The sequence below is a fragment of the Rhipicephalus microplus genome, unplaced genomic scaffold (assembly GCF_043290135.1).
Source record: "Rhipicephalus microplus isolate Deutch F79 unplaced genomic scaffold, USDA_Rmic scaffold_558, whole genome shotgun sequence".
NCBI classification, from domain to species: Eukaryota; Metazoa; Arthropoda; class Arachnida; order Ixodida; family Ixodidae; genus Rhipicephalus; species Rhipicephalus microplus.
In genome coordinates this window covers 35,001-44,797 of record NW_027465118.1, presented here as the reverse complement: position 1 = coordinate 44,797, position 9,797 = coordinate 35,001, and the positions used below count along the sequence as shown (strand labels likewise).

Sequence of the window (9,797 nt, the reverse complement as noted above, 5' to 3'; positions counted from 1 at the left end):
TCACTCGATCGCCATGTCTGTTTGCCACAGTCTTCCCGGTGGTGCCGCACCCGGGCTCGCCCCGGCAGACGCGTTTTTTTTTCTTTCGCCCCGGCAGACGTGGTCCCCCCCCCCCCTTTTCGCTCGCCCCGGCTGACGAGGTTTTCGCGCCGCCCCGGCTGACGCAGTTTTCGCGCCGCCCCGGCTGACGCGGTTTCGTGCCGCCCCGGCTGACGCGGTTTTCGCGCCGCCCCGGCTGACGCGGTTTTTGCGTCGCCCCGGCTGACACGGTTCGGACTTTGCACTTTTCGGCTGTGCCTGGCTGGCGGCCCACTCACTCGATCGCCATGTCTGTTTGCCACAGTTTTCCCGGTGGTGCCGCACCCGGGCTTGCCCCGGCAGACGCGTTTTTTTTTTTTCTTTTCGCCCCGGCTGACGCAGTTTTCGCCCCGCCCCGGCTGACGCGGTTTCGTGCCGCCCCGGCAGACGCGGTTTTTTGCGCCGCCCCGGCTGACGCGGTTTTTGCCGCCCCGGCTGACGCAGTTCGGACTTTGCACTTTTTGGCTGAGCCTGGCTGGCGGCCACTCACTCGATCGCCATGTCTGTTTGCCACAGTTTTCCCGGTGGTGCCGCACCCGGGCTCGCCCCGGCAGACGCGTTTTTTTTTTTCCTTCGCCCCGGCAGACGTGGTTCCCCCCCCCCCCTCCGTCTTTCTTTTTGTTTTTTTTTTCGCCGCGGCTGAAGTGGATTTTTCGGTGCCTCGACGCCCCGGTAGTCGCGGTTTTTCCGTTTCCGCACGGCCCCGGCTGACGCTGCTCGGTCACAGTCGCCTTTTGTGAGGATTGCAGACTTCTTGAGCGCGGGTGTTTTTTTTTTGTTGTTGTTGTTGTTTTATTACGCATTCGCTCCAGCAGACGCTGTTTAGACTTTTTGTTTCCTCTTTTATCCTGCGACGAGGTGACGAGGTTTATTCGGTGCCCCGCCGCCCCGGCTGAAGTGATTTTTCCTGTCCCGTGCCGCCCCGGCTGACGCGGTTGGGACTTCGCGTTTGTTCGGCCGCCACGGGTTTTGGCGCACTCGCTCGGTTGCTTGTTGTTGCCACTTGTTGCGAACCCAGGTTTCTTGAGCGAGCGCGGGCGTTTTTTCTTCCTTTCTTTCTTTGTTCTATGTGTTAGCGAATCGGCCTTTAATATCACACGAGGACTCACAACCAACAATTTTCAGTTTGAAGTGTAAAAAATCTGCAGGTGTTGACGTAACTGACTTGCCCCGTACCCTTGAGTACATCCATGAAGTTCTCGTAGTACTACTAAATCGCATTATTCCAAGTGGAGAAATTCCCATAAACTTGCAAACCTCTACACGAAAATCGGTGCGCGTGATAAAGTTGAAAATTATCGTCCGATATCAAATGTGCCTTCTATAACACAAATTCTAGGAAAAAAAAAAAAAAACACTTGTTCGCCGTTCTCTGCGCCGTGACTGGCAGCACTCCGGCGAAGCGAAACGGGGTCGATTCGAGCACGATATCGGCGTCTTTCGACGTGCTCGCCGGCGACCGTCGCACGAGTACGTCGCACGAGCGCGTCTGCCGGGGCGCCGTTTGCGAAGCCGACGCAAAAGTGGGAACCGCCGCTCGGATGATCGCCGCTTTCGGCAGAGTGAGTGTTGGCACTCCGGGGAAGCGAAACAGCGTGAATGCGCCCACGAAATCGGCGTATTTTGAAGTGCCCGCCGGCGACCGTCGCACGAGTACGGTAAACCGCGTCAGCCGGGGCGTAGTTCGGGACGCCGACGAAAAAGTGGGAAGCGCAACTCGGATCTTCGCCGTTTTTGCAGGAGTGAGTGGCGGCCCTCCTGCGAGACCAAGAAGCATCGATTCGTGCACGAATTCGGCGCCTTTCGACGTGATCGCCGGCGACCGTCGCTCGAGTAGGGCAAACCGCGTCTGCCGGGGCGGGCTTCGGGACGCCGATGCGAAAGTGGGAAACGCTGCTCGGATGTTCGCCGTTTTTGGCCGAGTGAGTGCTGGCACTCGGGCGAAGCCAAACGGGGCCGATTACGGCACGATATCGGCGTCTTTCGACGTGCCCGGCGGCGACCGTCGCACGAGTACGGTAAACCGCGTCAGCCCGGGCGGAGTTCGGGACGCCGATGCGAAAGTGGAGAACGCCGCTCGGATCTTCGCCGTTTTTGGAGGAGTGAGTGGCGGCACTCCGGAGAAGCCAAGGAGCGCCAATTAGCGCACGATATCGGCGTCTTTCGACGCGCTCGCCGGCGACCGTCGAACGAGTAGGGCAAACCGCGTCTGCCGGGGCGGGGTTTACGACGCCGACGCAAAAGTGGGAACCGCCGCTCGGATGTTGGCCGTTTTTGGCAGAGTGAGTGCTGGCACACCGGCGACGCGAAAGAGCGCGAAAGCGCCCACGAAAGTGGCGTATTTGGACGTGCTTGACGGCGACCGCTGCAGGAGTACGAAAAACCACGTCAGCCGGGGCGAGCGACCCACGGCGGTCTGGGTGCTTATCGCTGCTATTATAGGGGCACCCCGGCAGACGCAGAAAAAAAAAATTTTTTTTCGACCTTCTTTTTTGCTGGTCGAGCTCGGGTAACCCAGGTCGCAATGGGAGCCGCGCACGAAAGCGGCGTCGCGAGACGCGTTCGCGGTCGCTAGTCGCACGAGCTCGGCAACCGCGTCAGCCGGCGCGGAGTTCGGGATGCCGACGGCTAAGTGGGTACCGCTGCTCGGATGTTCGCCGTTTTTGGCCGAGTGAGTGCTGGCACTCCGGCGAAGCGAAACGGGGCCGATTCGGGCACGATATCGGCGTATTTCGACGTGCTCGCCGGCGACCGTCGCACGAGTACGGCAAAGCGCGTCTGCCGGGGCGAGGTTTGCGATGCCGACGAAAAAGTGGGAAGCGCCGCTCGGATCTTCGCCGTTTTTGCAGGAGTGAGTGGCGGCCCTCCTGCGAGACCAAGAAGCATCGACTCGCGCACGATATCGGTGTCTTTCGACGTGCCCGCCGGCCACCGCCGCACGAGTACGGCAAACCGCGTATGCCGGGGCGGGGTTGGCGACGCCGACGCAAAAGTGGGAACCGCCACTAGGATGTTCGCCGTTTTTGGCAGAGTGAGTGCTGGCACACCGGCGACGCGAAAGAGCGCGAAAGCGCCCACGAAAGTGGCGTATTTGGACGTGCTTGACGGCGACCGCTGCAGGAGTACGAAAAACCACGTCAGCCGGGGCGAGCGACCCACGGCGGTCTGGGTGCTTATCGCTGCTATTATAGGGGCACCCCGGCAGACGCAGAAAAAAAAAATTTTTTTTCGACCTTCTTTTTTGCTGGTCGAGCTCGGGTAACCCAGGTCGCAATGGGAGCCGCGCACGAAAGCATATCGGCGTCTTTCTACGTGCTCGCCGGCGACCGTCGCACGAGTACGGCAAAGTGCGTCTGCCGGGGCGGGGTTTGCGACGCGTACGCAATAGTGAGAACCGTCGCTCGGATGTTCGTCGTCTTTCGCCGAGCCAGTGCTGGCAATCCGGCGAAGCCGAACGGAGCCGATTCGGGCACGATATCGGCGTCTTTCCACGTGCTCGCCGGCGACCGTCGCACGAGTACGGTAAACCGCGTCAGCCGGGGCGGAGTTCGGGACGCCGATGCGAAAGTGGGAAGCGCCGCTCGGATCTTCGCCGTTTTTGGAGGAGTCAGTGGCGGCACTCCGGTGAAGCCAAGGTGCGCCAATTCGCGCACGATATCGGCGTCTTTCGACGTGCCCGCCGGCCACCGTCGCACGAGTACGGCAAACCTCGTCTGCCGGGGCGGGGTTTGCGACGCCGACGCAAAAGTGGGAACCGCCGCTCGGATGTTCGCCGTTTTTGGCAGAGTGAGTGCTGGCACTCCGGCGAAGCGAAAGAGCGCGAATGCGCCCACGAAAGTGGCGTGTTTGGACGTGCTTGACGACGACCACCGCAGGAAAACGAAAAACCACGTCAGCCGGGGCGAGCGACCCATGGCGGTCTGGGTGCTTATCGCTGCTATTATAGGGGCACCCCGGCAGACGCAAAAAAAAAAAAAATTTTTTTCGACATTCTTTTTTGCTCGTCGACCTCGGGTGACCCAGGTCGCAGTGGGAGCCGCGCACGAAAGCGGCGTCGCGAGACGGCTTCGCGGTCGCTAGTCGCACGAGCTCGGCAACCGCGTCTGCCGGGGCGGAGTTCGGGACGCCGACGGCTAAGTGGGAACCGCCGCTCGGATGTTCGCCGTTTGTGGCCGAGTGAGTGCTGGCACTCCGGCGAAGCCAAACGGGGCCGATTCCGGCACGATATCGGCGTCTTTCTACGTGCTCGCCGGCGACCGTCGCACGAGTACGGCAAAGTGCGTCTGCCGGGGCGGGGTTTGCGACGCGTACGCAATAGTGAGAACCGTCGCTCGGATGTTCGTCGTCTTTCGCCGAGCCAGTGCTGGCACTCCGGCGAAGCCGAACGGAGCCGATTCGGGCACGATATCGGCGTCTTTCCACGTGCTCGCCGGCGACCGTCGCACGAGTACGGTAAACCGCGTCAGCCGGGGCGGAGTTCGGGACGCCGATGCGAAAGTGGGAAGCGCCGCTCGGATCTTCGCCGTTTTTGGAGGAGTCAGTGGCGGCACTCCGGTGAAGCCAAGGTGCGCCAATTCGCGCACGATATCGGCGTCTTTCGACGTGCCCGCCGGCCACCGTCGCACGAGTACGGCAAACCTCGTCTGCCGGGGCGGGGTTTGCGACGCCGACGCAAAAGTGGGAACCGCCGCTCGGATGTTCGCCGTTTTTGGCAGAGTGAGTGCTGGCACTCCGGCGAAGCGAAAGAGCGTGAATGCGCCCACGAAAGTAGCGTATTTGGACGTGCTTGACGGCGACCGCCGCAGGAGTACGAAAAACCACGTCAGCCGGGGCGAGCGACCCACGGCGGTCTGGGTGCTTATCGCTGCTATTATAGGGGCACCCCGGCAGACGCAGAAAGAAAAAAAAAAATGGGGACATGGCGTGCGTCACCGTGCGGCTTCGCAGCGTTGCCGAAGTCGCCGAGCCCTTCGACTGAGCCGAACGGCGGACAGGGAACGTTGGTCGGCCGTTCTAACCTGTCGGTGCCACGCCGAGACGTCGTTAAGGAAAACCGCGTCGTGGGCCTCTACGACGCCGTCGAGTCGTTGTACGTTTGGTGTCCAGCGTGTCGGCGGCGAGTAGCGGACACGTCGTTCACGACTTCGGTCTTTCGCAGTCGACGCGAACTTGCGGAGAGTCGTGGTGCCTCACGTTTTCGGCAGAAACCGCGGCGGAATTTTCCCGTGCGTGCGCGCACGACCTCGGTGCTGTGCCGTCAGCGTAGTGTTGCACAAACTCGTGGCCTACCCAAGGTGCGGTACGTTTGCGGCCGTATCCTCGGTGGGAATTTCGTGAGTAGGGTCGCAAATTCTACGACCTCGGCGGGTTTGAGAGCGACGTAGACTTGTGGCACGCTCAACATGCCACACGTTTCGGGGCACACCCGCGGTGAAATTTTCTCGAGTACGCTCGTATTAGGGCCCAAGGAGGTCTGGGTACTTATCGCTGCTATTATGTGGGGGTTCTCGTGAGCGGCGTACGCGAAAGCGACCGGGTGTCTGATATGCGGCGGGCTTCGGCCTCGTCAAGCGTGTCCTCGGGTCTGCTCCAGGGGAATCCACGGCAGTCGTCTGCAGCCTCATCCGCTTGATGCGTTAGGGGCTGGTTGTCGGACGGTGCCGTTTTACCACGATATCGAGGTGTGTTCCGTGTCGTCCTCGGGCGATTCAGATGCGAAAGCGCCGAAGACGCGGGCGTGACCCGTCGTCTGGCGGCTTTGCAGTCTCGGCTCCGTTGCTAGTTCCGGCCGGTCCACCGACAGTGCAGCGGGCTTGGGCAACCCGCACGGCGCGACCGAGTCGATGCAACGAAAAAGAGCGAGCATGAACGTGCTTCTTGCCGCACGGCTCCCACTCGTCTTTCGGGAAGGTTGTGCCGTAGCGAGCTCGAACGCCGTCATCTCGGAGTGCAAAATAAGCGTGTTGGGGCGCCTGAAGGTGGCCTCCGCCGCACACAGACTGCGTCCGGCCCGCCGAGGGCGAGGACGGACGCGCAGTCGAACGATTACCTGGTTGATCCTGCCAGTAATCATATGCTTGTCTCAAAGATTAAGCCATGCATGTCTAAGTACATGCCGAAATAAGGCGAAACCGCGAATGGCTCATTAAATCAGTTATGGTTCCTTAGATCGTTTCTTCCTACTTGGATAACTGTGGCAATTCTAGAGCTAATACATGCAGTGAGCCTGGAGCCCTTTGGGTAACGGGTGCTTTTATTAGACCAAGATCGATCGGGTTTCGGCCCGTATTGTGTGGTGACTCTGGATAACTTTGTGCTGATCGCATGGCCACGAGCCGGCGACGTTTCTTTCAAGTGTCTGCCTTATCAACTTTCGATGGTAGGTTACTTGCTTACCATGGTTGTTACGGGTAACGGAGAATCAGGGTTCGATTCCGGAGAGGGAGCCTGAGAAACGGCTACCACATCCAAGGAAGGCAGCAGGCGCGCAAATTACCCACTCCCGGCACGGGGAGGTAGTGACGAAAAATAACAATACGGGACTCTTTTGAGGCCCCGTAATTGAAATGAGTACACTCTAAATCCTTTAACGAGGATCAATTGGAGGGCAAGTCTGGTGCCAGCAGCCGCGGTAATTCCAGCTCCAATAGCGTATACTAAAGCTGCTGCGGTTAAAAAGCTCGTAGTTGGATCTCAGTTCCAGACGAGTAGTGCATCTACCCGATGCGACGGCTCGGACTGAACATCATGCCGGTTCTTTCTTGGTGCACTTCATTGTGTGCCTCGAGATGGCCGGTGCTTTTACTTTGAAAAAATTAGAGTGCTCAACGCAGGCGAGTCGCCTGAATAAACTTGCATGGAATAATAGAACAAGACCTCGTTTCTGTTCTGTTGGTTTTTGGAATACGAGGTAATGATTAAGAGGGACGGACGGGGGCATTCGTATTGCGGCGCTAGAGGTGAAATTCTTGGACCGTCGCAAGACGAACTACTGCGAAAGCATTTGCCAAGAATGTTTTCATTGATCAAGAACGAAAGTCAGAGGTTCCGAAGGCGATCAGATACCGCCCTAGTTCTGACCATAAACGATGCCAACCAGCGATCCGCCTGAGTTACTCAAATGACTCGGCGGGCAGCTTCCGGGAAACCAAAGTATTTGGGTTCCGGGGGAAGTATGGTTGCAAAGCTGAAACTTAAAGGAATTGACGGAAGGGCACCACCAGGAGTGGAGCCTGCGGCTTAATTTGACTCAACACGGGAAAACTTACCCGGCCCGGACACTGGGAGGATTGACAGATTGAGAGCTCTTTCTTGATTCGGTGGATGGTGGTGCATGGCCGTTCTTAGTTGGTGGAGCGATTTGTCTGGTTAATTCCGATAACGAACGAGACTCTAGCCTATTAAATAGGTGCGGGGTTCCCAGCACCTTACAACCTTCTTAGAGGGACAAGCGGCTCCTAGCCGCACGAAACAGAGCAATAACAGGTCTGTGATGCCCTTAGATGTCCGGGGCCGCACGCGCGCTACACTGAAGGAAGCAGCGTGTCTTTATCCCTGTCTGAAAAGACTGGGTAACCCGTGGAACTTCTTTCGTGATTGGGATAGGGGCTTGCAATTGTTCCCCTTGAACGAGGAATTCCCAGTAAGCGCGAGTCATAAGCTCGCGTTGATTACGTCCCTGCCCTTTGTACACACCGCCCGTCGCTACTACCGATTGAATGATTTAGTGAGGTCTTCGGACCGATGTCCGGCGCGGCCTTTCGGTTGCGCCGGTCTGTTGGAAAGATGACCAAACTTGATCATTTAGAGGAAGTAAAAGTCGTAACAAGGTTTCCGTAGGTGAACCTGCGGAAGGATCATTAACGGATTGTGAAGGGTGAGCGCCTCAGCTGCGTCTGCGCCCGACACTTTCTGCCGCTGACCCCGTTTGGACGCGGGGTCGGCTTTTCCCCACGGGGCTGCCTGAATGTGGAGCGGCACCCCGTGACAAATTGTTGCGCCCAGCGGACGCCAACACCGCGACCTTGGACGGTCGGCCAGGTGGCGGACGCGGGTACAAACGGCGCAACGCACTCATAGGTCGGCTTTCGACCCGCCACTGCACCGTGGCTCGAAGCGCTCGAAATGCGCGACCCGACCGCTGCGGGACCGCCTAGTACTGTAAACAGGAGCGGCGGAGCGCGAACGGCGAGTCGTGGTTACGTCGGTAGAAGGCGAGGCTGCGCGTTCCCGAAACGCCAGCCGAGTGCCCTCCCGACCGTTCGAGCGTGCAAGAACGAGACCCGACAATCGCGCGGCGACTGCCAAGTACGAGAGGAACGGCACAAGCGTCGGCGGTCGGTCAAGGAACTGGCGATGTGACGGGTCCGCTGTGCACCAGTGCATACCGTCCCGCCGTCCGCGGCAAGCGCCTCCGCGTCCTCGGGTGACGGAGGCTGCCGGTCGGTTCTTGCAGGCGAGGGATCTCGCTGGCACCGGTTCGCGTTGACGCGCGGCCGGTCATGGCACGGCGATGCGACGGCCGAGGTGCGCAGTACTCGATGGAGGAACCGCACGCTCCGATGACCGTCCCGCCCTCCGCGGCGTATGCGTACCGACCGTAATGGTTGCAGCAGCGCCGGCCGGCTTTTGAATTCGCCACACGAAACACGGTGCGAGATCGCGGTTAGGGGAGCGTCGACGTTGCCAGGCGTTTTGCTTGCTGCCGAGGGAAAGGCGGCACGGCCACGTCGCGCTCGTCGCGATTAGCGGGTCTGCGCGCTTTGGGAAGGTGCCGCAACGACTTGCCGAAAGAGGAAGCACGGAAGAACGAGGGACTTGGACGTCCCGACAATTGAACGCACTTGCGGCCAGGCCCTTGCTGGCTTCGTTCTTCCGCCTCGAGTAGGCTCGTACGCGGCTCCGGCGCCGAAAGTGGTCCTTGGCACCGACTTCGGTGGACGTGGGAAGTGCCGCGCAAGTACGGCGCGCCTGGCTCCACCTGTTGGCTAAAGTAGGCAGCCGGATCGGCATTTTGGTGTGCGGTGGCAAACCGTGGATGCGAAAAAAGCTTGTGCGATTTCGTGGAACAAAAAGCGGGGGTCCCCCTTTTTATGCGGAGGAGACCGACCCGCCCGCCGTGGTGAACCGCGACGCCACGGTAAAAACGGGAGAGGCTTGTCGATGGGACCGTGCATCCCGCGCTCCACGGAGGCCGGGAGGCGGCCGCCCGAGGAAATGTGTAGCCGTCGAGGCCCGCATCTGCGTGCACTCTTATCCAAATGGGTGTACCGCAGGCATTTTCTGGTTAGGCGGGCCAATGAGAGCGAGCACACAACGATACCTACGGGTCCGGCTTGGAGAACCGGCTTCGACGCCTCCCGAGTATTTATAGAGGGGTGGACCACGAAAGCACTCGCAAGTAGCGGAAGCGAAACGCCGTCCGAAACACACCGTTTGCTCGATTTGCGGCAGCCGAAAAAGGCGCGGCAGAGTTTTGGAGTCCAAGCGTGCGCTGAAAAGCGCCCTTCTTGGCCACTGTTTGGCCGAGTGCCAGAAACGTTTGGTTTTGACTGTACGGAATTGAACAAACACTTTTTCACGACTCTAAGCGGTGGATCACTCGGTTCTCGGGTCGATGAAGAACGCAGCCAGCTGCGAGACTTGGTGTGAATTGCAGGACACACTGAGCACTGATTCTTTGAACGCACATTGCGGCCTTGGGTCTTCCCTTGGCTTCG

General features: G+C 59.5%; 2 non-coding genes across 2 annotated transcripts in view; both read left to right on the top strand.

Annotated features, from left to right (window-relative positions):
• Positions 1-6,124: 6,124 nt before the first annotated feature.
• LOC142795130 (small subunit ribosomal RNA) lies at positions 6,125-7,940 on the top strand. Its single transcript, XR_012892784.1, has one exon. It is a non-coding gene; the product is annotated as a small subunit ribosomal RNA (ribosomal RNA).
• Positions 7,941-9,659: 1,719 nt separating this feature from the next.
• The window catches only part of LOC142795125 (5.8S ribosomal RNA), a 153-nt gene continuing 15 nt past the window's right edge, over positions 9,660-9,797 (top strand). Inside the window, exon 1 of the ribosomal RNA XR_012892779.1 lies at positions 9,660-9,797. This exon is cut by the window's right edge and continues 15 nt beyond it. This is a non-coding gene — a ribosomal RNA (5.8S ribosomal RNA).